We start from the raw sequence: 22,663 nt of genomic DNA, 5'->3' as shown, positions 1-22,663 counted from the left end.
GGCCTCAAATTCATATCGCGATATAATTTGAAGCATGTACGATAACGATATATATCACGATATATTCTTTTCTTCTGTATAACGTATTTTCCACACTATAAGGCACACTTAAAATCCTTTAATTTTCTCAAAAATCGAGAGTGTGCCTTATGTATGAATTCTGGTTGTGCTCACTGACCTTGAACCGATTTTGGCGTGTAGAAATCTGTTAAAAAATGTTTTAGTACAACTTTGGTAAGCCTGCTGATGGACTGCTTGATGGATTGTCAGAGCATTACGGCTGCCGTAGTGAGGAGTAATCTGGGTCCAAAACTCCGTCCGCTTCAGGTCCCAAAGTCAAACGAACACTGAGAGTTAAAAACAGTCTAAATTCTTTCATCTTTAATTAAATCATCAGCGTTGCTGCTTTATCGGGTGTAACAATTAAGTTTAACATCCATGCAAACATGAAAACAGAATTTATTAAATTTAACGGAGTTAGAAGTTAACAGGAAGTTAGCTCGCTAGTTTATACCTAAACATTTCATACCATGTTCTGACTGAGAGATTTTTGAAACTAATTAAAACGTACAGCTCTGCTACCACTTCCAACATAAATGAAGACAGAAAACTAAACAGCAGTGGCGTTTGCAGGGTTACCGAAGTTGGACTACCTGGTATATAATGTTGTGCTACCTGATTGCTAGCGACACAGCTATGTTAGCATAACATTAGCACAGTGAAGCTGGAGGATGAACGGCAACTTTTTTTCCACTCGATAAAAGTTAACGTGAGGGATTCTGGTGGTTAGGGACAAATACAATCGCATAGCAGGATGCTATACACGGGCCAAACTTCAGTCAGGAGAACATAATTTACTGATGATAATGGTTGTAGCCGCTGTGATACTTTCTACCAAAACAGGCGCAGCTTGATGACATCATCAACATGCGCTATCGCGATAGAGCGATATAGTCAAAATCTCTATCGTTGGCCAAATCTATATCGTTTCTATCGTATATCGTTTATATCGCCCACCACTAGTTACGAGCATAATCAATAGTTGTGACTGGAGACACCGTTCATTGGAAGCCACAAAGCAAATTTAAGCAGATTGAGATGAAGGAAAAACTTTATGTCCAGTTTTAAAATCCATACAGACCCTGTGGTCCAGTAATAACAGAACAATTGGTTTGTCAAATTCAAATTTTGAAATTTATCGTTTTCCTTAAAAACACTCCAAATAGGCCTTTTTCACCCTGAATATGTAAATGTTTTTAAGCCATCAGGCTTCTCAAATTGCTTGCCCTTCATCATCCATGGCATCTCAGTTCTTTTAGGCTTCATCAAATAATTCAAGCATTTGTTTTTATTGTTTTTGGGTCCTTCTGCATATTTCTCTTTTTCCCGTCTGCAGCCTGCAATTGAATGATTAGACTGTGCCATTCTGGAATCGGCTTGTCAGCCTGCTAGCCACAGATAAGCACATTCGCGATCGATTAGATCTGCCTTTAATCTATTCAACTTTTTCCAGGCAAATAGAAAAATGCTTAGTATGGAAGATGTGAGGTGTGCGATACAGTGACTTTCAGAACATGTGCCCAAAGGGCAAATGCATTGTAAGCTACATTTTCAGGCATGAGATCACATTAAATATGAATTTTTACAAGTCCTCCTTAACAAGCTGCTGAAGGCAAATACAAGCTAAACATTTTTGAATAATTTTCTACTAATCATGAAGGATGGGGATCATTACTGAGAGAGATGGAGGCAAAACTGCAAAATGTCTAAATGAAAGAAAGAAAAGAAGATGGGAAGGGTGGAAAATTAATGGAAGAGCGCCAGTTAAATGTAATGCTAAACAGGCTAGTGGGGCTGATGTCTTAATGGCACTCTACAGGCCTTTTGTTTTAACACACAAACACACAGACGTACACAATAGAGAAATAAATGTCAGGACGCACCTTTAGCTCATCACTGTGTTGAATACAAAGGCTTTGTTTCCCGTTAAGTGACAGAGATCTGCCAAAGAAGAGAGAGAGAAAATTTACATTATTAAGATGTAAGACCCGCCATTTACCGGAGAGAAAGGAGCTCAAAGACATTACTTATTATATTGCCATGATGTAATTAAATATGTTTTCATTAGCTGTGCTGCATATTTCATCACATTGTGCATCAACGTATAGCTCAGGAGAAAGAAAAAGAGGATGCACATCAGAATATTGATGAGAAAAAAGGCAGAGAAGAAATACAGAAGTAAGAAGTTGAACTTGTACATTTAAAATGTGCCTTTTGATGAAGCATAACCCAAAATAGTTGTTATTAATTTAAGCGCTCCACAAACAAACTTCTCATAATCTTTACATGCTGGGAGTTTATTGCTGTTGCCCTTAATATATCCTGAAATATACTGCAACTTGTGGCTACACATGGGTGGAACGAGTAAGCGTAAATTAAACATGCAATTCAGTTGCTGACTTAGCCACTTCTGTTCTAAACCATTTCCTGTATGTACAGTGCACCAGCCTGCAGCTGGTTTATGTGTTAGGGTTAGTATTCCTAAAACTTTGACCATAAAGTGTGATGTATGAGCACAGAGCAGACAGACTGCACTTCCTTAACATTACACACGAGTAACCAAGATCACTCAGTTCAGGTTTTACAGTTGTGTTCATGAATTATTGCAGTTTATATGCCAAGGGGGAAAAAAAAAAAGGGGGGGGGGGAACCCTGAAACATGGTTGGACAGCCCAATCTCATTTTAAGGTCATCAAATACTGTAAAAAAAACCCAACCAAAAAACAAACCTCCACCCCCCAAAAAACCCTCCAAAACAAAACATGGAAGCTTGCGAGGTGTCCTTTGCTGTTGTGCCATTAAACATCCCCTGCGGCAAATGGTGAGCCTGTTCCCGTTCCCAGTTTGTTACATGTGGGTTTTTGTTCAAGACCTGTGACATTTAAATGCACTGCTTTCAGGTAATTTTTCCAGCTACATGGATCATTTTGTAAAGACGGTTCATTTAAACCAGACCACAGCAAGTGAAAACAACGAGAAACAGAATGCAAAGCACTAAGTTTCTAAATGTGACAAACTAATGATTTATGCCACTGCCAACTGCCCTGCCCTTTTATGCAGAATTTGTTGCGCTTTCAAACAATACTGTTAGCTCCCTGCATTCAGTATTGCTGAATCCAAAGGACCGACACCGAATCTTTGTGACTCTCGCAGCTTCTTACACGGCAGCAATATTTGACACCCTGGGATGAAAACACATTGAGATAGGGGTGTGTCTTTGTTAATATATAACCAGAATAGAGGTCTCCAAGCCCGTCGCCTGGACAAATTTAGTTCTGCTTTCATTTGTGTTTATGGTAAAGGTTCACTTTGTTTATTTTAAAAAGCAAATCAAAAAAAATTACTATGATGCACTAACTGAAAAAAACCCCAAACTAGTAATTACTTTATTATAACTGTACTTATAAGTCTTATTTGTGTAGCCATAAGCTCGTTTAGCCTGGTTGTTGATCAGTGTTGTTGCTACAGGCAACTAAGCCCCTTTATTATGGGCCTGTTTCTCTAACAGTTTTCCTCCTCAGAACATTAACCAATAACTGTTTGACATATTGATTGCTATATTGCTGCTATGATGTTATGCTATATATAGCTAACACAGAGAAACAGACAACAATTCACACTCACATTCACACCTCTGCCTAATTCAAAATCACCAATTGATCTAACATGCATGGCTTGATTACTTGGAAAAATCCCCACACAGGCTAAGAGAGAACGCACGAGCCTCAGCCAGCCAGTGGATTCAAACCCAGAACCTTCTTGCTGTAAAGCAACAGTTCTAACCACCCGCTACTGTTCCGCCCCCGCTTTTTTCTATCCCTTATTTCTTTTATGTTATGTTTTAATGCAGACACACTCCAATGGAAGCATCAGGGGCAACTTCTGCCCAAGGATACTTTGACATGCAGACAAGAGGAGCTCAGGATGAAACCAACCTCCCAATCAATAGATGACCTGCTCTACCTGCTGAGCCACAGCTGCTCTAATATTTGTATGACAAACAAAAAGTCATGAAGTGAGTGTAGGTCAGCAAGTCACAATATGCGATGTCTCTTTGAGTTTTGGGCCAAAAGGTAGCAAGGTTGAAGATCAGAACTGGTAATGAATGGTTTTAAGGAAATGCCTTTATGCATCCATTGCATTCCCACATCACCTGAAATGTTATCCAAGCAGGGAATTGAATGGGAGGTGCTCTTGCCTCTGTCAGTAACCAGCACTGAGAAGCCCTTGAGCAAACTACTTAACCCTGGTCGGTCCCAGTGAAGCTGCTCAGGGCCTGTGCTGGTGCTGAGTGGCTGTACAGTGCAATTCCCCAGCATGAGTGTGAAGCAGAGTGTTGCTGAAAATGAAAATTAGTGATTTGTGCAAGCCTTCATGGGTGAATAAGGGTGAAAGCCAGTAGAAAGCAGTCCAGCAACATTAAATTTGTTCCTTTCCATCTAGTAATTATGTGGGTGTGATGGCACATGGGTTAAGAGATGAAGAAAAATACTGCGAGGGAGATATTTTATAACGTAATAGCTAAATATCAAAAGGCCAAAACTGCCTTTATCTTCAGTGCCACATTTCTTTTATCCACATCTTAATAAATGTGCAGTGAGAGATCACACAGCTCTAAGGACCGAGACACTGCAATAATTAACTGCTCCTTCATATTTTTTTCACAGGAACAAAAGATCAGTACATGTAGCTTAGGAAGAAAATGTGTACAAGAAATGTAGTGTACCTGTTTAATGATGTTTTCAGCTTAACATTTTTTTTGTAAATTAGACACACGGATAAAATATTGGTGCCTTGAAAGGTACCGGTGGTTTGAGCTTACACAATGACCCGTGTAACCATAAAGGATATCACTTTATCCTTTGGGGACCAGTAATGCACAATGGTGTGCTTAATGTGGTTCGATCACAATAATTACATAATGGAAAATTCTGTTTGGGGGTAAATTTTATTCTTGTTTGTTCAAGGCTGTTGAATAAGTCACTCAAACACTTCAAAATTCAAAAATACTTTAATAACATAACACCGCTGCTCATATGTCAATCATTTGTCGCTAAACATCGGATTTTCTTGTTTGCATTACGTGAAAGTGACAGCAGCGGCACTATCAAAAGTTACAGCACCATCAACACCCTCAGCATCACAGCATAACTGACATGCCACAAACACCATCATCGGCAGAACATAACAAATCATCATTATTCAGTGTTGGTAATATTCCTCCTGCATAAATCATTATTGTGATATCATTAGAATCATGTAGCTGATCGACCTGCTTTGTATGCACAGAACTGGCTCCTTTCACCTTGTTAAAGAAAAATGGATTTTTGTCAGAGTATTATGAGCAACACGTGCTGACACTGCACATGTACTTATAAGCAACAATGGACTACATTGTTAACAACACCAGGGGTACCTTTAAAATGAGGCATGCTTTCTGAAGCTTTGCACTAATCACTATTGTGTGATGTTACGGTGGAAATTTATACCAATGGCAATTGTGCTATTGTTATCATTCTCCAGCTAAATCTGCCTGCTTTATATGCAGAGACGATTGAGCTCAGTCCAACCGTAAAATGACAGCTCGTTATGTGAGGGAAAATGGATTTTACCATGTTGTGGTATTGCTAGGGACCCTGAGACAATACTATCAATACAGTCACATTTTGAATTGGTTCTTGTGTGAAATGTGAAATGCTTGAATAACGGCCTATTGATTGGTAGGCCACTGCCAGCAACTCTGTTGTGTACATGTTTCACTGCATGCACACAACCTCTAGAATGTGATAATAGTTTGTATTGATTTATTTTGATGAATTGCATTCATTTCTGAAAAGTGATTTTTCTGAAGATAAACACAAGGGGGATCTAAGAATGTAACGTTTTAGTTCGGCAATAAATAATACCCAAGAAAAAAAAAAAACTTTGAAAGATGATATGATGACGACTACACTCCAACATCTTCTTTGATGTACAGATTGTGTATTTTGATCTTAATTAATGCAAACTACATGGTCTGCATGCTTCCTGTTAGGACCGTTCAGTGCCAATATGAGGATCTAAGCTACTTGTTTGCTCTGAACACATTTTTAGGAATGTGGTTGTGATGTGTTGCCGTATGATTCCTGTTCTCTTTAGTTAAAACAGAAAAAAAAACCACACAGATATGAAACAGCGTGGACTGCAGCTGTCAGCAGGAGAGACATTATTTAAGGATAAAGACATTTCTCAGTTCCCCATTACTGCAGAAAATAACCACAAGTGTATTTTAATGTGTTTTTTTTAAACTGGTCTGCAAATGCTGTAGCCCTGTCAAACTGCTCAAATAGACACAAACAATATTTGCACACACACGTGTCATGTACAAATGCAGACAGCTTAAAATCGAGTCATCAGTGTTGTGTCTGTCATTAGCTAAAAGGCCTCAAGCTGGAGTGAAACCAGAATAATTATTCTGATTATAGTCCTCTAACTGAGCTCTATCCAAACACATTATACTCCCCCAGATTAAAATCTGGTGTTTCATGTGGTTTCTAAATCAAGATGTTAGGATTTATTCCATGATAGCAGCCAACTGGAATCTTAGCATTACAAAAGTGGAGGAAAGACCGATTTTATGTAGTCGTATAAAAGCAACCAACAATTTTTGATATTTTGTCTGGCCAGGAGATACACTTTGAAGGTACTATTTTTTACTGTCTGACTCTTCACATAGCTATTGCTCTTTGGCTTTATAGGGCAGTGTAACAGATGACCTTTACATGGGGAAACTCTGCTACAGCTGAGGAGCCTGAAGACATTCCTGACTCAAAGTTTAAGAAGCATTTTGACAGTAATGGATGTACTGAGAAGGGGTTGTCATTTCAAACTGCCCTGAAATACAAACCTTTCCCCCCCCCCTCTGGCACTCATTAAAATCGCTTAAAACACCAATGAAATGTAATAATCATATCTCATGTCAGCAAATGGGTTTGTGTGAGACAGTGATATGCATGAATGTGAGTGAACATGGCCTTGTAACTGCATGTGTTCACAACTTTGATGCTGTCAGGATGACTGCAGTGAAATGATGCAAGCAGAATGTGATAGCGGCTTTGAGGATCAGCACAGTGGACGCAGCTGGTCGCCGTGCACACGCACACACACACACACACACACACACACACACACACACACACACACACACACACACACACACACACACACACACACACACATATATACCCACACACATTGGCAAGGACTGGTGGATCCCAGCTGTGTCAGTATTATACATGCACCAGTGTGCATTCACAGGTGCATGAGGACACAGGCAGGCCCACATAAACTCATGACATTGTATGAGTGCATAAAAGTTGATGATGCATTATCATATAGTGGTCAGCGCACACCTAAACATACACGCATGTTCATTTGCTGAAGCAAAGGTTCAGACAGGCTAGATGCCCGTCCATATCTGGCATCCTGTTGTAAAATAAATACATAGTTTTGTTTAAACTATGTTGCCCTTCTTTATATACACTCTTTCAACTTATTTTTGGTGCACAGTTCCTTTTAATAAATTTTATCTTCAGGCAGGTATCCTCCTCCAGCTCGCCTCTACCTCCTCCACTTCCTCACACCTCCACTCTGACTCATTACTGAGTCTAAAATAAAACGCACAGGAGATGCAGGTGCAAGTGGCGGCAGTCATTTTGCAGGGGATTGGTTGGTAACTATAGGTCTATTTTTTATCTTTGAGCTCAGACGGCCTGCTCCTACTTTAGTGCTACTCCTACAACACTTGCTCTAGACAGTCGTGCATTTTCCACTTCTCTGAAAACACTTGTTTCTTTGTCAGCTACTCTGAATTATCTCTGTGGTTAGATAAGCCAGAAAGGCTTTAGTCAATATATTTTCTCCATGTCCAACAGCAAGAACGTGTCCTATGTTCAGAATTTAGATTTTCACTGGCTTGAAGTTATATTGAGCTAATGCACAGCAAATCAATCTTTTGACTCTGTAGTTGTTAGCACTAATTTATATGCCATGCTGCAGTATATCAGAGCTTTAAATTCCATTTATCACACAATACAAGTACATGTTAGAGTGCATACAATTAAATGCATATTTAAAATTCAGCTGCTGAACAAAGCTAAAATCACTGGAAAGCTTAACTCAGTGCTAACACTAAATCTGCAGAAGGTGTGAACAGCAGGCGCAGGTGTAAGGTCGCTGTCAGACATGTTGATACCGTCTGCTTTTAAAAGGAGAGTTTGATCTTAACAGTCATGACAAGATGGAGAACTGTGTAGTTTCAACAGTGTTGATTTTTTTTCCCCTTCAGAGCCTTTAATTGATTTATTTTCACATTCTTATGGTATGTAGCAAATCTTTTCTTCAGTAATACTCTGAAAAACCGTTAGGACCAAGTTCAACACCTGTAACGACTTTTTCCTCAAGCACAATGCACAATTACAAGTTCACAAAATGCATTAGTTTTTCACCAAAGTGGGCAAACTGCTCATCCCTGTCTGTAAAAATGTGCTGCTCTACCAGGCTGCACAAGCAAATTGTCACTGTGTCTTAATGACACTGCAGGTTCGTTACGTGACAAAGAAAGTCTACAAGGACACTTGTCCTGTGAGCTGATTTTATTGCCTAGACTTTGTAATTACATTTCAAGTCCATGGAGCACTGGCAATTTGATGGCAACATACTGTAGATGGGCAATTTGGCTGAAACCTGAGCTATCAGTATTGTCTTCGGAGATGCTACATTGATTCTGCCCTCCTATTTGATTTTGTACCTGGGAGAAAGTACAAAAACCTCTTTTAAAGTCACTGTGTTCCTCACACTCAGCATTTCAATGCTTCATTTTCATTAATGTACAGAGCCTTAATTAGCGACTGCACATTCGTATTTGGACAAAATGGTTTTTGCTCTGTGTATATCTGTTGTTTCTGCAGGTTTAATTGGATTAGTATTTCCTCCTTTCCATTTATATCACAGATTGAATACAATAAGGAAAGTATAACTCTCATTTTACTATTCAAAGATAATTATGTGTAAATGTGGAGTGGAGGATATATGAAAGTGGGACACCAAGCAGTTCAAACAAAGTTTCATTTGGTAATGCTGTTTATGATAGACCTCTAGTTTTTTTCTGTATTCTAATAAGAATATCTTTAACCTTTCTTGCCATATTGCTTTAGGAAAAACTTAAAAAAATAACTACACATAACAAATATCAAGAAAATCTGTTTGTTTCATGTGTCAGAGAGAAGAAAATGGCTGATATATTGGATTTTTAGGTCACCAAATATCTGAAATCATGTGATTTGTTTTTTAAAAATATTGGCACATTGCTAATTGTTTCCTAAGCAACAATATAACACTAAGACAATACAAGGCTTTCATTACATGTTCTAGGTGCATGAAGGCAGAAAACAGGTCATTGTGGTCGGTTGCTAGGTGGTTGCCAGGCACCTTGATGGCTAGAGGTTTGCATAATTGATGTGGATATAATTTGTGGATATAAATGAGAAGTTATTATCTATGATATAAATATGTTATATATGTGTTATAGTGTTGCTGCTTTAGCCCATTAGGTTATTTTAGCCCATTACTAACAGTTTGCTTGGCAACATGCTGTCATCATCTTTTAGATATCTGATATAGATGAGAGCTCTGAGGGGCCTAAGATGTGCATGTGTGCCAAGTTTGGTTTGTCAACTCTTGATCGTGTAGGAAAAGTTGGCAGACAAAGAAGCTCAAACACAGACAAAGATTTTTTTATATTATAGTAAGATGTCTGTAAAACATTGATAAGGATTAAAGTAAAAACTAATAAAATTAGTCAGTGAGTAATTAATTCACATATTTTTTGGTTTATTTTGTGCTGTCGTTTTTGGCAGTTTAATAAAATAATAATACATGCATAATAAAGTATCCTTGTGAGGCTTTCAGTTCATTCTTACACAACTACTCAGCACTCACAGAGCTGACAACGCTCACCTTCAAGTTGGCCTTCTTTTTAATTTCAACCACACACACAAGTTTCTCAGATTCATCTTATGTGTTAGTGACACGCTCTAGTGTCACTAACACAGATACAGACTCAGTAGGTGGAACAAATGACCAACCATGTGGTCACATCATTATTGGTTCCATTACTGGTACCAATGCAGTGACGTTCAAAAGTTACACTCTAATTTTACTCTGCATCTATGTGCAAAGACTGCAATCTACATGCAGCGAGTACTTACACAAGCAATTAATGAAGATGTGTAATAGTGACAATATGAGTGAAGGGAGAGATACATTGCAGGTGACTTGCTGACTTAGAGAGACAGAGAGAAATGAGCAACAGTCATTTAACTGACAGGCTGAGAAGGAGGGATGAAGAGCAAAGGAAGAGAGAGATGATGGATAAAGAGAACTCAAGAGAGAAGAGGAGAAGAACCCAGGAGGGAAAAAAAATGCTTTTTACATATTCAGTTCTGGATGGCTAGACCACTTATGTATGTATGTGCACACCCAGTTATGACTTGCCTCACTTGTCAATGATTTTCATTTAGATAGTTTGTTATTGTATGACACGCTCTCTTACTCATATAGCAGTTCAGGCACAAGTTTACACACATGCACACACAAATATGTACTCGCATGAATATATGATAATCTCTCACAAAACCAGCTTGGCAGTGTGCAGTTACTCGTTAAAGTCTGTTTGTGGCATATAAAACGATCAGCCAACCTCAAATCTGACTTAAAAATGAAAGTCCACAATCATATAGCTTCGGCTGACACAGCATCACACGTGTAAACATATGGCAACATGACATCCACAGATATCTGGCAACAGTGGGAAGGAAAAACTCCCTTTTAACAGGAAGAAACCTCTAACAGAACCAGGCTCAAGGAGGGGCGACCATGTGCCTCACCCCACCCCATGGGGTAAGTGGAGGAAGACAGGACAAGGATACGGTGTGCCTTGAAAATGGCAAGCATCAAGAATCCTTCAGTAGCCACTAGGGCTGCCACGATTAGTCGACTAGTCACGATTACGTCGACTATCAAAATCGTCGACGACTGATTTAATAGTCGACGCGTCGTTTGAAGCTTTGTAAGATCACAAAAGACGCAGGAATAAGTAGTAAGATTTAAGAGTGTAATAACGGACTGAAACAGAAGATGGCAGCACTGCATGTACAAGGATGCCAGCTGCCGTTAAACCCCGAATAAGAAGAAGTAGCTCTGTCCCAGAATTCATAGCGCAGCCCAGCTCAGTTTCCAACAATGGCGGCAGCTAGTTAGTTTTAATATTACTCTTATTATTCTTTCTGGGTTACAAAATAAACGTTTAACATATTTTCAGGCGAGAATGTAACTGTGTAAACCTCAAATATCTGCTCAGTTTATCAAGACACCACATATTTTCAAAAGCGCTCCGACGTTTTCGGAGACGTCCGTTAACCACTAGCTCGATAGCTAGCCGGGGGAAAGGCTCACTAGAGCCCGTGAGAACACCGGACTCCCGGCAAATGGTTTTCAAACCCACCGCCGTCTTTCGCTACTCAGGTTAAACATACATAAGTCACTTAGATAACTTAAAAATGTTATTGTTTGGCTTTTTTTTTAGTATTTTATTTGTTCCTGAGTAAATCGGTTTGCCTGAGATTAAAGTTATAGTTTTTACACAGCTGAATAAATGTCAAGCAGACAACTGGTTATCAGAAGTGTGAGATGCTCGAGAATATACTCCGGTGTCCCGTTATATTTTAGATAGCAAGGAGTTTATTAAACTTCACCGAAACAATCTGCAGATTTCATTAAAATTTAATAAACTATCATCTTGTCTTTATTTTTAGTTAGCACATACTTTAAACACTTAAAGCTGTAAGCTAATGATAGTTATATAAGAGCAGATGCATGCTGGTGCAATAAGCTGTACGCTTTACGTCCAATGGATGCATGATCTGATTAGTCGACTAATCGCAAAAATAATCGGTGACTAGTCGACTATCAAAATAATCGTTTGTGGCAGCCCTAGTAGCCACTCCTAAGTGCATCCAAGAAAGGCCGCATAGTTTAGTAGTCAGCCTACTTTGGTGGTTATAGGTGTAACATTCAGTATATTTTGACTTAATCAACTAGTAAATAACATAAATAAGAATATGTGAGACTCTGTGGGTCATGCGCCAAATATTCCGGTGGCCCTGAAGAGTAAGACACTGCTCCCAGAACAGCAAAAAAAGCCTGTCAGCTTTTCCATCAGTTTCAAACCCAAGGAAGTATTTATGCCTCACTAACTTTTAAAGTAAGCAAAAGTAGCAAACACTTGAACGTAATATGTTATTCAATCACTGTGTTTTTTGTTCCCTAAAATGTTTCTCACAGAAATTGTGTAGTGTGCAAATACATAATTAACTTGTAATCATGTAGGTATTTCTTTTCTTTATGATGATTGCTGGTCTGATATACTCAGCCCTAACCCAGCTTTTTATTTACCGCTCCATCACATGGGTTCATGTAAACACAGGCTATCATTGTCCTGCCCACTAATTAATGAGTCCAGTCAGAGTGCTGGATGCCTGCACGCGCATTCTGCCTCCTCAGAGAAAACCGCAGACAGCCCTGTGAATCACTGCATTCAAATAGTCTCATGGTAAAAGAGCAAAAATGATTGAATACCAAAAGGAGAAATTCATGAGCCTGGATGAGCGATGATAAATGTATTAGCACCAGATGACATTTCCATCACTACCTCATCGATCACCTAGGGGACATTTTAAATTGTGGCCCGTGTGTGCGTCTTTGTGTGTGTGTGTGATATGCAGAATCAGACTGTTTAAGAAGTGTGCCCCTACTAAACACACGCACGCATTGTGACAGATATGGGTGCAAAGAAGATGCAGAAATTTGAGATTGCTACCGTGACCCTGATGTGTATGTGCCACAGATTTGTCTTAATTTTTTATACCTATTCACACCTACTCCTCTTACGATGTGGAGAAATTTCCAAACATTGCAAAGTGGCTGAAACTTTGTACATGCAGCTGAATACACAATCACTCTGATCATATATTCTGCTGTTGTTTGCAAAATTTTTCCATGCATGCAAATGAAAGATAAAGGTGCATCTAACTCATGACAAGGAATGTGATCTGCAGATGATAGTCAAGCAGCACTTTGAGAGCGAAGGGAGAGTGCATCCTCCTCCGATGCAAATCTCCTGTTTGCAATTTTTGAAGCTTTAGATTTTGATCTGATTATGTGGGTTCTTCCTTTGCCCATGCTTCACCTTTTACCCACATTTTATGAAATTCAGCTTGGTAGTTTTCGTATACCCTTGCTAACAGACACACAAACAACAATGACATTTCCCCACTAAGGCAAGATGCGGAAGCATGAAGCTTTCTAGCCACAGGATGAGTTTGAAACAAGGTGCAAATGGCTCAGTAAATCTGGCTTTCTCTGGCTCTCCACTCTGGCCTCTCTCTTGTTCTTTTGGTCTGTCTCTTGGTATGCAGCGACCACTCTCTTGCAGCTCAGACTCTCTTATCTAAATCTCCATTCAGACTGAGAAAGAGACAGAGCTGGGGAGAGAGAGTCAGAGATAGATAATACAGGTCACTCTCCAATGACAACTCTAAAAGGCATCTGGGGAGAGGAGAGAAAAGGAGAGCAAGGGAGCGAAAGGGGAAAAAAGAGCTGCTGCAAAACGTTTTATGGATTTCTGTTCTAAGCTGTGACCATGGAAAACATGCAGACTTAATAAGTAGCTTGATATGAAAGTTAGTGTACATCTGGTGATTTTCCAGGCTCACAGCGTCTTAGCCATTTATTTTAAGATCCGCTGAAAGCCTGTGGCATTGATAAATCAGCAAAAATATCCACCCCGTGCCCGAGTAATGGAAAGCTAAGCTGAGCAACCATGAGCAGCATTAATGCTTATCAATGCAAGAAGGAATTTGTGCCTTTTGTATCTTTTGTCATTTTGATGCCATAAATAAGTCCTCACTCATTTTGCAGCAGTGTTGTTTTCGCTTGTGTATTCCTTTCTTAAGGTCATTTTAGTCATGTTTAATTTACCACCAAAGATACGTATAAGTATTTTTATGACATCCTTTTTTTCTCTCTCTTACTCGTCGCACCCTGTGTTAATATTGTGACTGTTGAAAGGGAAAACTTTGTCAGTCATTTCTCAAAATAGCTGCTGATCATAATGTCAAGCAGAACCAGATGGCCTGCTTGCATAATCCTGTTTTCATTGGTAATTTTCATTTTGCAGGCATCTGTAAAAAGTGTAATAGTCTAGCATGTAAAGAAACAGAGGTTGCAGATGTAGGTGTATAACTGGGTGTGTGCCAATTTTAAATGTGCAACAAAACGTGTAATTGAACTATCCCGACCATAATATTCAGAGAAAGGTGAAACTGGAAAGTCATGAGCTGCACTGTGACAAATTGTGTTATCTTGAATGTTTACAGAGTTTTATGGTGGCATCAGAGCTTTTATTGTTTCCTGTCAGTTTCTATCATATAAACAAAAACTTTATTCTTATGTCATCAATCATGCTGAACGTTGAGCTCGATGTCCTAAACATACATATTTACACTTCATATTATACTATGCTTCAACACAGTGTGCACACACACACAGTTTATACTATTCACCACCATCCACCCCTACCCCCTATTTTTAATCTCCTCTTCTCTCATACACATGAAAACGAGCTGATGTAGAGTGGAACTGATATCTAACGCTACACGTAGACACTAATATACATTCAAAGAGACACATACACACACCCGCACTATTTTTGAGTTATGTTTGGTCCTAATCTAGAGAAGTAGTAGAAATGAGAAAGGACCATTAGATGCATAGATGTTTGTTCTATAATTCAGCTGCTCACTGCAGCACAGCTGAGTTGGACGGCGTTTATAGATGTTCATTTATCTCTCCTGATTACTTTCAATCTTCTCTTTACTTTACCTGCTTTTCTCTGCATCTCTGGCAATACTTCTCCTCTGTCTCCCTCTCTTTCTTCTAACCTGAGGCAGGCAGTAAACTCCTAACTAAATTGAATTTGGCATGTTCTCAAACTGCTGTCGAATATAGTGCTGGAAGCAAATGCCAGTATTTTCATTGCTCCTCCAGATCTTTTCCTATAATGATGTCTGTGCCACTGAAGCAACTTGGAAGTTGCAGTGAGAGCTATAACACGACTAGCCAGTTCCTCAAAGACAGAAATCAGCATATTAGAATCAGACAAATTCAAAAACACAATGATGAACACAGAAATCATGTTCACCCATTGTAGGCGATGATGCACTGAGAGATACTAAAGAGGCTGCGAGAAAAGCTGGCTAGTCTGCCCACACTGCAGGCATCAAAGCCTAAAACAGGACAGTTTACTGTGTTCCAGTGCAGTAAATGTGGAAACAAATCTACTTAGTCAGGCTGTTTGCTGTTACTTTTATTGGCTTTTTGAGTATGCACTGAGTAGATCTACACCCCAACACAACATTGCTTCTCAGGTATCTCTCTTTTTTTTAGCATATTGATACATTTTTAGTCATTTTTCTTTCATCTGCCACCCTTTTTCTTTTCCCTTTCCCATCCCCATTCTCTATAAGCTCCTGTCAGAAGGCTGAACCATAAAGTCAGTTGTGATCCATCTCTCTTGCCTCTCTCATTCTGTATGTGCTATCAGATCTAGTTGGTATACCTATAGTAAGCCTTGCTGTCCAGGCTGAATGATTGTTAAAAGCCTATTGAGTTTCTTTGCGCTGGCTTCAATAGTTCTGTCCTTATACAGGTAATACGATGTGGTGTGTGCACTTAGTTTTCAACTTGCGTATGTGTGTTGGGGATCTGCATGTAATATGATGCAGTCTTTTAATTCAGGAAAGGAGATGCAGTCAGCAGGTAGAGGTTATGACCTCTGTTAGAGGACACACACACACACACACACACACACACACACACACACACACACACACACACACACACTCTAACCGAACATGAAATTGATTTCAAGGTAAAGTATCAGAACATGAGAACATAATGCTAATGCCGGGGGAATATGTGACTGCGATCTCACACCTTTGTATTCTATTCTCCAATTATTATATAAACTGCACATATAATCTGCCCTAGAAAATCATTAATGCAATTCATGTTACCTACACATTTCTCCCTGCAAACTAATTGATAAACTTTGGCTACTTGATGTATCACAAAAGAGGAAAACGTTTTCATCCTCAATGAAATTAATTTGCACATTATAGGCATTATTAAAAGAAATTGCTTTAATTAATTGAATGTGTTTAATTTGATGAACCACCAACAGGTCTTCGGGTTTTGATCAACCTGTTTTACTCCACCTAAGAATTGCTGAGGACTTGACTGTGGTTTTGCATTAAAGTCAATTTTGGAGCCACACTGAAGCTGTCGTCGTCTTGGCAGTAATGACTCGGAGAATCACTCGTAGAGAGCTGAGCAGCAGCAGTAACTGGATCAATGAAGAGACTGCAGTTAGAAAATAGGGGTCGTCGTAATCAATTAGAATCTTAACTGCTGCAGGAATGATAAATCATCAGCCACATATGATTTTTTTTTTCATTTTGAAAACGCTGCTTAAATATAAAGAGATCGCCAGAAAAAAAAATTACATTTAAACCACTGAGAGATCACCACTGAGTTATGCCCAAACATATTCACATACAATGAATAGTTTATTGTATCGAGTGAGAACTTGGAATATCTCAGTTCATCATCTGAAACAAGCCATTTCAGCTCTTCACTCCTTAGGGCCATTTTTCCTTTAAGCCAAATTTCTTCTGATATGACTGCCCCTCTTCGGAAATAAAAACATTTAAACAGCAGATGGGTCATGGTTACAACTTTGGCCGTGTTTAATATGGACACTGAGTATTGTAGCTATATATAGAAAAACTATAAAAGACCCTCTTCAATTTTTAAATTTTAGGCCCCAACTTTCATTGCTCCCACATGTCCAGCTGACGTGTTTTCTGTTGGAATAAAACAGATAACAGCAGGGCAATTTGAAGTCAAAGACTCATTTTGCTGCACCATGCAGCCCAAATCAAGACTTTGTGTACGAGGTAGATTTGCTTTCAGTTTGCGTGTGTCCTTCAGCTTTATCCTGCACTGCTTTTAATTCTTTTTTTTCTTATTTGCCTGATCAAAAGGCTACAGGCCAGGTCCAAACACCCTGCAAGTGTCAAATATTTTTCCACTTAATTGGCTGCTATTATGCTGCCTCACGTCAACACTTTGTCATGTTTCTCTTCTGTCTGGAAGTTTAACTGCCAGTTATCCATCTGTAATGTTAATGGGAACCTGAAGCTATCTACACATGGTGATGCAGCAGGTGTGAGCCTACCTTTGCCGAAACAAGTAAATATGTTTCATCGTCTCTTTTAAATGCACCGTGGCAAGTAGGAAGTTTTTTGCAAATACATAGTTTGCACATGGGGAACGTCATTTTTTTTTCTCACTTCAAAGCAAAATACAGGAAATTGTTTTCTGTCCTAACGCCCTCTGCCCAACTCTAATCATAGTTTCTCTCCTTTCCTCTCCCATTAAAAAAAATCTCATCATTCCATGTGCCCCGTGCCAAACTAACCTGAACACAGGATTTAATGTCAATAGCAATCACACACACACTGCCTGCACTCAAACACTAGGGCAGCACTATAAATGGTTTATGTCACAATCTTTGTCAAGCAACGCACACACACCCAGCACCCATCACAGTATCATACAATCTCACACACATACAAACATGCACACACTCCCCCAAGCACCAGCCATGGAATTGAAAAGCACTTCAGAAAAATAATGGAGCTGTGGCAGCCCTGAAGCATGTAAGTGTACATTGCTATGTGTGGGAGGTTTTTTTAAACTTATGAATGTGCGTAACTGAGTGTGTGTGTGTGCATTTGTGTGAGGAAATGTGCAATTTTGTAGTTTTACAGCCGTGATGCAATAAATGGTTGTGGTCAACAAAAGCAGTTGACCTATTTGCAAGGACAGTTGTGCTTATGTGTGTTTGAGATGGACAGCGTGAGAAGGTGTGTGAGCTGTGATTTGGATGTACACACAGACAAAATATGCTTCACAATTATTTCTTAAGTTGTCCCATATGGATTTTGCATATAATAAACCTAATTTACAGTTTACAACCACGTGACTGTGGAATTGACTGAGTTTATAATTGATTTTAAACAGCACACAAAAAAAGTAATGTTAAGAACTGCAGTGGACTGAGAACACTCCTGCGACCGCAGAAGGTCGTGTAAGACGAACAAAGAATATAAAGAGCTTAGGAGTAAAGTAAAGAGGATTTTCTTTTATCTGTCATTATTCAGACACATCAGTTAGATAGATAAATAGATGGAGAGAGAGTAAGAGAGAGAGGGATGGTTGCTTTGCTTGCAGAGACTTGGCTGGTGATGAATAACCCCATCTGCTTGTCATTACTACTAGAGCTACTAGTGCTACACGCACACACACAGCAGAATCTGTCACAGATCCCTTCTAAACAGCCTCAGGGGATCCAGGGAGAGAGTGAAAGATAAAGAGGGGGAAGAGAGAGCAGAGATCCTGGGTGTGTCCTGGGCCGTAGATAAGCACAGAGAGGTTGTGCTATGGAAATGAAAATCAGGACAAAACACACTAGGAGGGTAAACACCTGTTCCTCCCACTCGTAGGTTTTCAAGAAAAACTATCTATTTTTAGTGGGCCATTAGACCAGATTTTAAGGGTAATTGTGACATTAGCTGGCAGCCTGGTATCATAAAAAAGTGCGTGATTCCTTCCTACAAAATAATTGTGCATGTTTGGATCTATACCTTTGCTAAGAGACATTGGTGAGATTATTAGCGAGTTAGCGGTGGCCTCTAGGATCCCTGATAGCTTGTGCTGATCCACAACCTTTTGAAATGAAGCCCTTCCAGGAACTGATTGAGCTTGAAGTATTAGAGGTTGATTATGGAGGGACAGGACCAGAGATCAAACCAATCTAAGGGAGGTTCACAGTGGGTTCGCACTCCTACATGTCCAAGCATTTTCAAGGAAGATATTGATATTAAGGCTGTTATTTATCTGTGTCAGTCAGGAAGTGACACTGAATTCAGATGAGGAGTCACCGAGACACACAAAGAAACTCATTTTCTCCATGCTCTACCTCAATGGTTTTACATAGACCTATATAGCTCATTAGAGTGTAATCTCTAATAGTAAGGAAGCCAAATATTTTTTTGATATGGCTCCTTTAGGCAAGTGAAATGTAGTTAGAATAATGTTCGCTTAGGAAAGAAATTGCTTCACAATAGACGACTGAAAAATTCTCATCTAGACAGGTGAAAAATGCTGTAAAACATTTAATAAATGAAATTAATTTGGAGAAAAGTTTGCTTTTACAATGTGTTAGAGCATAAAGAGTTTTCAGCCTGTAGTTGTAGAGAATTAAAGGAAATTCACTCCATATTTTACAATCCCACATAATTTTCTGGGGACCTGCCGATTGTTTTTGAGCTATTTTAGAGTTTGAGGTATTTTAATTCCCTCAAGCTGTTCTTGCTCCACTGTAGTCTTAAAACAAAAGCCCAGTTCAGTCGTCTTCCACTCTAATCAATCCAGCCAATGGACAGCTTGTAGCCATGATAATAGCCAACACCTGGAGGACATGCCAAGAGCTGAGACAGTGTTAGTTGTGTGTTATGTATTTAAAAACAGAGACTGTAACATGCACAAAGTGAAATAAAAAACTGCCTAGTAGCATTTTATCCATACTGATGTGCTCAAACACCCAGGTTACGCACTCTTTTTGGATTAAAGTTGCTGAACTGCATATCAGAATGATGTAACCACCCAAGGAAGAGTCAATCAAAGTGGTTGCAGAACATCACAGCAATAACTGGCAGTTATTTTTAGTTGCCATTTTTCTGGCCTTGTGATGATGAATAACATGGCCTCACAGTTAACTTGCTGTTTGTGTGTGTGTGAAGTAGATGTGACGCAAGTATAGGAAAAGTGAAACAATTAAAGGAAAAAGCAGCAGAGAGCCATCCAATAGCTCCTCCAAGGACACCATAATTACAAACGCTGGCTTTTTTAATGTGACTCAAATCTTCAGCTCTCTGTCTGTGCTACTCGTACACCCCCCCCCCCCCCCCCCCCCACACACACACACACACACACCCCACACACACACACACACATGCACACACACACTCACACTTTACTGTTTTCTCTGGTCCCTTTGTGGTGAGTGTACAAACGGTTTTGAAATGTTTTATATGTGTAGAACAAGGCTACTTTGTCTTCCTGTGTCGTACTTTTCTGACACACACAAAGACAAAGATAAGGGGAGAAGCATCATTACCTGTGAGCGCAAGTAGGTATGATGACATCCATATGCAATACCTATCTATTCACATCTCTGCCTGATCTTCTATATCTACACCAAATACTGATGTACAATATCCTGCAAACGCTACCTTAAAACGAGCCAGTAGCTGATCCCATTGTTTGCATTGAAAAGATTAGTTTATAATTCTATAAAGTAATTTGCTGTTTCATTAAAAAGCCCAAACTTCAGCATAATTCTACAAGAGCAGCTCCAGTTCTCAAATAATTCGCCAACACAGCAATAAAAGCATCAGTTTTCTAGACTTGTCACATCTATGGCTAATCTTTTATTCAGAATTTGGTTGTACAGGTGCAGGGCAGTAGGGCTTTCTCCAAACAGTCAACCTCTGTTCAAATGCGTATCCCATTGTATTCCGATACAACACGGAGTTCCCTTTCCTGATGTGTTGCAATACACTAGGTGACCAAACAAAGAATTCAAGTAGAAAAGACTGTTCATATTTAGACACACATTCACATGCTTTGTAATGCAGACAGTCTGGCTTCTTCTCTGTCACTGTGGAGGTAAAAGTTTAGGGTGAAAAGGTTGAATGACAGGGGAACAGGGTGAGCTGCTCCTGACTGTTCAACAGGAACAAACAGACATAAACAAGGCCATGAAAAGGACAACCATTTACATCACAGTCAACTCATTTGTTACCCATTTACTATTTGTGTGTGTTGTATTCTCTAATCTCCTACTGTGTCTCCCTGCGGGTCTGGCACACACACACCCACAAACCCACCCCCACACACAGGCATACTATTAAAATAAGTGTCCCTTTGACTGCAGTAGTGTTATGTAAATGAGTGACATCTCTCACACACCATGCTCTTTCCTACTTTACAGCTTGTCTTTAATAGCAACCCTTCACTAATATGAATTGGTAGGAAGTCTTAACCAACCACTGTTTCCATAACGATAGCCCGCCTCCTGCAAGACCACCCACACTCTCCTGTTATTACTGACATAATAAATTTCAGTGTCCAGTAAGTTCCAGCTCTTTGGCCAGGTGAACTCAAAGGTTTTTGTTTTCCTAAAGTTTACATTCTAATTTCTATGTGTTTTGTTGTACTGCTATTGTGAACTCTGGAGGAGCATCGATTATATTGTTCTTATTGTATAGCAACCAAGGTGACCAATAGGTCAGTCATACACAAACCTTCATTGTTTCTTTAAGGCGTGTTGAAAACGCAAATGATCTGCTGAGAGCAAAAATCTAATTAGGTGACATTAGAGTTGGCATTTAAAAACTTCTCATAAAGGCTTTCCCTGACTCTATTCATCAATTTGAAGTTTGCCTCTGTATTGCTGAAATCTTGAGGATTTTGGACTTGTGTTCACATTCGAGTGATGGTGCACATGATGCACTTTGCACAGCAGTGACTGAATGAAGATGAGGACAGTGCTCCGTTATCTTTAAGGTATTAATTAAGGTCTAAAAGTATTTTTTTTTCTTACTCATATTGTATGTGCTTCAAATCGGTTCCATCGATCATTTATTAAAGCAAATGCCACTTCTTTCACTGCACTGTGTATGGTTATATTTTGAGTCTAAAAGTAGGTAAGTGGAGAGGTAAGATTTCCAGAAATCAGACTGTATGAAATATGAGAAACAGTGGTGGTGAATAAACGGAGACTTTGCTTAGCATGTCCAACCAATCAGGAATGCCAAAAATAGCTTGATTGTTATCCAAAACCACACATACGCTCATGCAAGTTGAAGAACTGGAGGCCCCAGCCATGGAAAACTCATCAAATTAGAGTCTGAGAGGGCCAAAAAACACGTCTGCAAGAAAGAAAAAAGAAAAGGAAAGAAAAAAAAGTCAAAATGGCATCCCCTCAAAGCAGGTAGTATGAGTGTGTGATTGCTGTCAGGCTTGGTTTGCCTCAACAGAGGTGTTCGTAACTTGGAAACTTAAAACACACACACACCACACTCAGATGCCCAGTAATCAAGCAATGCCTGCACTTTGTTCCCTTTTTGCATCATTCTATTCTTTGTCTCTTCTCTTTTCCATTTCTGTAGTCCACCATTTCCTTCCTCATTTGATGTATTTTTGTTTCTCTCTCCTCCTCTTCCCCTTACGTATATTTCTTCCATTCCTGTTCCAAAATTATATGGAAAATTCTGATTAGTAGCTATTAAAAAAGCTATATATATTTTTGAGTAGA

General features: G+C 39.3%; 1 protein-coding gene across 1 annotated transcript in view; it reads right to left on the bottom strand.

Moving 5' to 3' along the window:
- cdh11 (cadherin 11, type 2, OB-cadherin (osteoblast)) overlaps positions 1–22,663 on the bottom strand; it is a 90,543-nt gene that overhangs the window by 50,541 nt on the left and 17,339 nt on the right. Inside the window, exon 2 of the mRNA XM_063491144.1 lies at positions 1,944–2,001. The gene's annotated coding sequence lies outside the window, so the exon portion shown is untranslated. The remainder of the gene's footprint in view (positions 1–1,943; positions 2,002–22,663) is intronic.

The sequence above is a fragment of the Pelmatolapia mariae genome, linkage group LG13, assembly GCF_036321145.2.
Source record: "Pelmatolapia mariae isolate MD_Pm_ZW linkage group LG13, Pm_UMD_F_2, whole genome shotgun sequence".
In the NCBI taxonomy this organism is placed as follows: domain Eukaryota; kingdom Metazoa; phylum Chordata; class Actinopteri; order Cichliformes; family Cichlidae; genus Pelmatolapia; species Pelmatolapia mariae.
This window is presented reverse-complemented; position numbering and strand designations above follow the sequence as displayed.